The sequence below is a fragment of the Bos javanicus genome, chromosome 27 (assembly GCF_032452875.1).
Source record: "Bos javanicus breed banteng chromosome 27, ARS-OSU_banteng_1.0, whole genome shotgun sequence".
Classification (NCBI taxonomy): Eukaryota; Metazoa; Chordata; class Mammalia; order Artiodactyla; family Bovidae; genus Bos; species Bos javanicus.
In genome coordinates, this window is record NC_083894.1 from 18,785,919 (window position 1) to 18,792,287 (window position 6,369).

Below are 6,369 nucleotides of genomic sequence, written 5' to 3' on the forward strand. Positions count from 1 at the left end.
TTGCCCAGGATGGCACAGCTGAGATGAATACACTCGCTGTTCTGGAACAGTCGACGTGGGACTGCAACCCCAGCTGTGATAATAGGGGCCCACTGACCCGTGACTCCATCTTGGCTAAATTGCAGGCCTTGAATCTAATCATTATGTTAACAAGAGGTGTCGAGCCCCTGAAAGGAAGGCAAGTCTGGAAAAAGAGACACAGCAATATGCTAAAGTCAAGCTCTAACCTAAAATCCACAAATACGTGTCATCCCACCTGCTATTTGTTTCTGCCAAAGCCGTCATCCAGTGACCTAGAGAAGAGAGAGAGAGGCAGCAGCTTTTACAAGAACTAATAACGTGTGGTGTGAAATTGTGTGTGTTGCTGAAAGGCCATATTCCCGTGTAGCATTACTTCCATCTCTTTAGGTGGTGCTCCATGAACTTCAACACATACCTGAGAAATACACCGGTTCAGCAAGCTCACAGCAGGCGGCTTTCTACTCTTTCCTACTTGAAACAGGAAAAATGATTCTGATGCATTCCTTAAATCTTGAGCAATATCACACACTGAGAACTATGACCTACTAAATACAAAAGTGTATTCTCCTAGAAGTAGGCCCTAGGTCTATTAAATGTGCTTAGGAAAATCTCTTGCTTTGTCAGTGTCCCCAGAGGGTCTCCAGAACTTACCAGGAAGAGCAGCTGCCTCCGGGATGTGAAATTGGGAGACTGAAAAACTGGGAAACAGCAGACAGAGAAAACTGCTGCTGTGCACTTTTTTGCACCATATGGATATTTTTCCACATGTAGAGATTACCTTGTATTAGGCCAGAGTCTAGTGATTATAATACCTTGCTGCTGCTAAGTCACTTCAGTTGTATATTAAATATTCTGTAGGGTTAGAAATCTTTTCACATATATCAGTTCTCCCATTTGAGACTTTGTGAGTTGCATGAGTTTGTACTCTAGGTTTCAGTGCAACAATAGGGAAATTTTTTAAATTATTTTTTTAATTGGAAGATAATTGCTTTACAAGGTTGTGTTGGCTTCTGCCAGTGTGAATCAGTCATTATATATATATATATATATATGTATATATATATATAAAATACATATCCCTTCCCTCTCGAGTCTCCCTCCCACCCCACTCCCCATCCCATCCCCTAGGTCATAACAGAGCATCACAGACTGGGCTCTCAATGGGGAGATTTAAATCAAAGATTTTTATATATTTTCAATAAGCAAATATATAGATCAGACTAAAATGCAAGGTTCCAGACACTATTCCAATCTTTATTCTATTACACCATGTGACCTTCAAGGAAGGGTGGGGTGGGAAATGAGGAGAGAAGGTCAAATGATTTTCCTCAGAGAAAGGTAGTCAGCATCATCAAATATCAATAAACCAACCAAGGTGATACCCCTAAAGCTACTTCAGAATCTATTTCAAAGTCCATAAATTACTAGGTAATAAAAGACTTCTTCCCCTTATATTTAGTTCAGCATAATAAGCATAAATAACAATATACTTTTTAATTGTCTGAGAATAAGAAGAAATTTCCCTCCTATCATTCAGAGGACCAAATAATTTTCCTAAAGTGCAAACTAATCTGAAAACTTTCTGGCAAATTTTCCTTATAGTTAAATAATTTTAAAAATATATTTTGAAAATGATAAGCTCTAAGCATCAGTTATTAACAGATCCTGATATCCTCTTCAGTTATTGTCATGGTTAAGGAAGCAATACTAACACAAAATCTACAAATAAAAACAATAATAACTAAGACATACAGGTGCTGGTCTACAGAGTAAAGAGGAACAGCCATGAGTGAGGATCACATGAGCATAAGCATCCCAGCAACACTGACCACATGAAGCCAAAATGCCCTGATTACCAGGCCTCATGATACGGTAATCTGATTTCCTTCCGTTTCTTTCTCCAGTCCTTCAGTGTAATTTATACGGCTTATTAACACTGATGGTTTTAGCCCCAGGGGTAAGATTCAGGTTCTAGTTTTAGTTCTAGTTCTTATATTGAAGCCCTTATTACAGACTTAAGATCAAGCTGAGTGCAAAACAGCCTTACAACTTCATGCCTTGTTTAAAGCCAGCTGTGGGGAAAGACTCTAGGGGGAGCAGGTCAAACCTACCTGTGCAACTGCAGAAACCACTCAAGACGAAAGCCAGGGCAGAAATGTGTTTAGGTGTACCATGCACACCTGAACTTGATTTTAAACAACTATCTTCTACCCCTTAATAAGCTTCTCTACAGTCCCACTAGCAGAATTTAGTGCCAGGAAACCCACCACACTTGGGCATTCTGAGAGGAGGACTTTCTGTCTTGTTTACTGTTGCATTCTTAGCAACCAACCTAGGACTTTATACATTGGAGACATACAGTGTTTCTTGAGTAAATGTTCTTGGCTGAAATTAACATTTGAGATAAGAATTAAAGACTTTGCGTGCCATGAAGGAGACTCACATTAAATCTCAGTTGGAAAGATCCCCTGGAGAAGGAAATGGCAACCCACTCCAACATTCTTGCCTGGAAAATTCCAGGGACAGAGGAACCTGGCAGGCTACAGTCCATGAGGTCACAAAGAGTCAGACATGACTGAGTGACTAATATTTTTCACTTATTTGGTGGTGGCTTAGTTGCTGTTGGCTCTTTCGACACATGGACTATAGCCCGCCAGGCTACTCTGTCCATGGGATTCCTAGGCAAGAATACTGGAGTGTGTTGCCATTTCCTTCTCCAGGGGATCTTCCCAACCCAGGGATTGAAACCAGGTCTCCTGCATTGCAAGCAGATTCTTTACCAACTGAGCTATGAGGGAAGCCCTGGTTTACTTATTTAGAGGGAACCAAATAAATACACTTGATATATTTTAAACTTTTGAGATACAGAATGGGGAAAATAATGATATTTTACAATTGAGTGAGTGTCATAAATGTTTTGTATATAATAACTGATTTTGTCCTTATCACAGACAAATCATATATGATTTGTCTCTCAAAACCGGTCTCCCTCAAAATGTCATCCCATGAAAACAAACTATTTAACTTCATATTTGGCTTTTCCCCTCGAGCTGCCTGGCCTTTCCACTGAAAATAGTTCAGAGTTGAATACTGTAGACATTTAATTGCTCTGAAATTCACTGAATATTATTTTGAAATGCAGTGGTTTTTAAAAATGGTATCTAGACTTTCTTTATCATGTCAGTAATGATTAACATCCTGAAGAAGTTTAGTGGGAAAAGGGCTAATAAAAGGGTTATTGTTTGTAACATACTAATAGGTTTTTAAAACCACCATAGACTGTGAAGATGATAAAATACTAAATATTTGGAAGCATGCTTATCTTTATACCAAATATTGGAGGGGCACATTTGAATGTAAGAGCTATCACTGACATTCTAGCACCTACAAGGGGAGACTCTTGTAACTCACCTGTCTGAACCATATAAGCTGCTACATGAAAACTGTCATTCCCTTCACCCCCTTTAGATCATCCAAGAGAATACGCCAAACTCAACCATCGGTATTTATTTCACACTGGACATTGGGTGAATGAACATACCAGGAACTAATAGGCCTTGCTTCCTAGGAGTCTCTTATCAGGGCATGTAACATAAGATAAATCATAGCGAAGGATTTCTCCAAGGTTTCCTGCTGAGAGAAACATGACCTTTTCAAGTGTAAACTGATGGATTGAACAGGGGAAGCAATATGTAGATTTTTTAAAAAACAAGGCTGACAAAAAACCAATGACCGATCTCCCAAAGTTAGCCAGAATATCTCGCACATGTCCTTCATCAGGAAGCAAAAGGGAAAGGTTACACCTGTCTGAAACACAAGAACTTCTTAACCAAGAAATGAAGTTAAAACCAAGCTTACTCTCAGGAAATGTTATGTGGGCCAGTTCCTAATTGTCGAATCAGAAGTCCTCAGGGTTCCTGGGAAAGTCGGTGGCCAGGTGTTGGCCGCACACAGCTTGTCTGCTCCAGCCGGGGCCTCTGGACTGGCTGCAGACTAGTAAGGCACCTTTCAAGTCCATGTGAAGGGCAAGTGCAAATCCCTTTAGACAGCTCTCCATGGTGTGAATTTATGGAGCCTCGTGCAGACGATGACTTTTATAATAGTCACTTAGCTTCATGCATACATCCCAAATTTCATTTGATGCTGGCCCTTAAAGAGCCTGGTACTTGGAAAGAAATGGTCCAAATTCTTTAGTCATCACCTGACTGCAAATTTACTCTTTTATTGTCCAGAGGACAGTCTGAAAACACAAACAGAGTTTATTACTCCATAGAAAATAAACAGTCACCAAGGCCCATCTGCCCTAATTTTTTTATTCTTACACAGTTAATGCAATTGTTGGTAGCTTATTTTTTTAACGTCTCCAAGGGAGCCAGTCCTAGCTTTCGGCTGCATTCCAATCACACTGGCAATGAGAGCCAGACATTCCAAATAGACCCCAGACGGGAACTGGGGACAGGGGGGAGCGGGGGTGCCAGGCATGGCACTGCTAAGGCATCGTCTCTGCTTGATGTCTGAGCCGAGCTATTTCTGCTCAAAAATGCCTGCCTCAGTGCTCAGGTGGAATGAGGCCACCCCGTGACGAAGTTCTTGCTCTTCTGGGAATCTCAGACTACTGCAATAGAAAGAGCCCCTGTGGGTGGTCTTCAGTTCTGACACTGAGAACAGTGCCCAGCCTCCACTACTTTGGATGGACTTGGATCTTCAGATCCCTGGGGCTTTGCTTTCCCTGTGCACTCACTCTAGACGATGTGCTTGTCCTGATTCTCTCTCAGTGTGTGTCCTCAGTCGCTCAGGAGTGTCTGACTTTTTGCGACCCCAATGGATTATAACCCGCCAGGCTCCTCTGTCCATGGGATTCCCCAGGCAAGAATACTGGAATGGGTTGCCATTTCCTCCCCCAGAGGATCTTCCTGACCCAGGTATGGAACCCACTTCTCCTGCATCTCCTGCATCGGCAGGGGGATTGTCTACCACTGAGGCACCTGGGAAGCCCCATTTTCTCTCAGGCCAAGAAGATCCGCCAGGTCCTGGCCTGTTGGCCCTCAGATTCAGTTTGTGCCTCTCTCTCTCTGTCTTCGCAGGCTTTGCTCTGTATCCCAGCCCGTGACTCCTGCCATCTGTGTTTCCGGGGCTCAGCTGGTTCAGAAGCTGCTTACCTCTGACTGGATTCAGCAAATGGCAAACCCAGACAAGAGACTGAGGTGTAGAAGGAAAGACTAGGGTATTTCTCCTCATGCAGTACCGCCAGCAGCCGCTGGGTGTCCTCCACAGTGGACAGAACGGGAGGGAAAAAAAAAAAAACCTTGCATTCTGAATCTCCTCTTGGATTGCCAAGAAATCTTCTTTGACGTGTGAATGCTCAATATATTTGCATTTTTCCCAGTCATCTTTTAAAGATTCACCCACAAAGATTTAACATCTGAAGAAAAAAAGGAAAAACATGAAATTCCAAGTCACTGAGAACACTGTCACTGGGCAAGGAAAGAGTCACGAAAGCACCTCCAGCAACCTCCCTCCTTTCTAAGGGCACTCAGACTCTCAGACGGCACTCTTTAGAAGGTCCAGGAGCCACGGGCATGATCATCCAGCACATTTCCAGAAAGAACAGACCTCGGAGAGCCAGATCTAGGAACATGCTTTTAACAAGGCCCAGATGATGCTTCTGAACACTAAAGCCCGAGAGTGATTTCACATCTCACTAACGTCAAGAGCAGCAGACAAATAAACAAGGATCAGGTCTTTCTTTTTCCTTTCCACTTTCTGCACCACCCTAACTCCTACAGAACAATATACTGTCTTGGAAAAAGGCGAGGGGAAAAGTACATGTATCTTGGTACAAGCATGAAATATTGTACAGGTCTTCTTTTCACCCATCTTAAAGGGAAAAGAACAAAAAGTAAAAGAAATAAAATGTGATGCTGGCCCAAAAGAGGGGCATCCATGGGGTTAGACATAATTTAGCGACTGAACAACAACAACAAAATACTAGGAATATTCTTATATGTTCTAAAATCACATGCATATTTAGAGTCATTACTTAGAAATCATTGGGAAAAAAAAGAACTCATTCTTTTCTAGGACTTCTTTTTAGAAAGGTTAGAGAGATCTTTCTGTTATTTTTGCTTTCAACTTACACAATTCTAAATCAGATGAAATAGTGTCCTACTTACGGAAGACTTTTATTTTCATGGTGTTCTCCTTTCAATTGTTATAATAAATATAGCTACCTACAATCAGCATGCTTCAAAACTGGATGGAACCATGGCCTGTATTATATTTTTTTAAAAAAATTGGCTTCTGGAAGAAATGTAGTTATTATGAACACAATCCACTCGAATCTAAGGT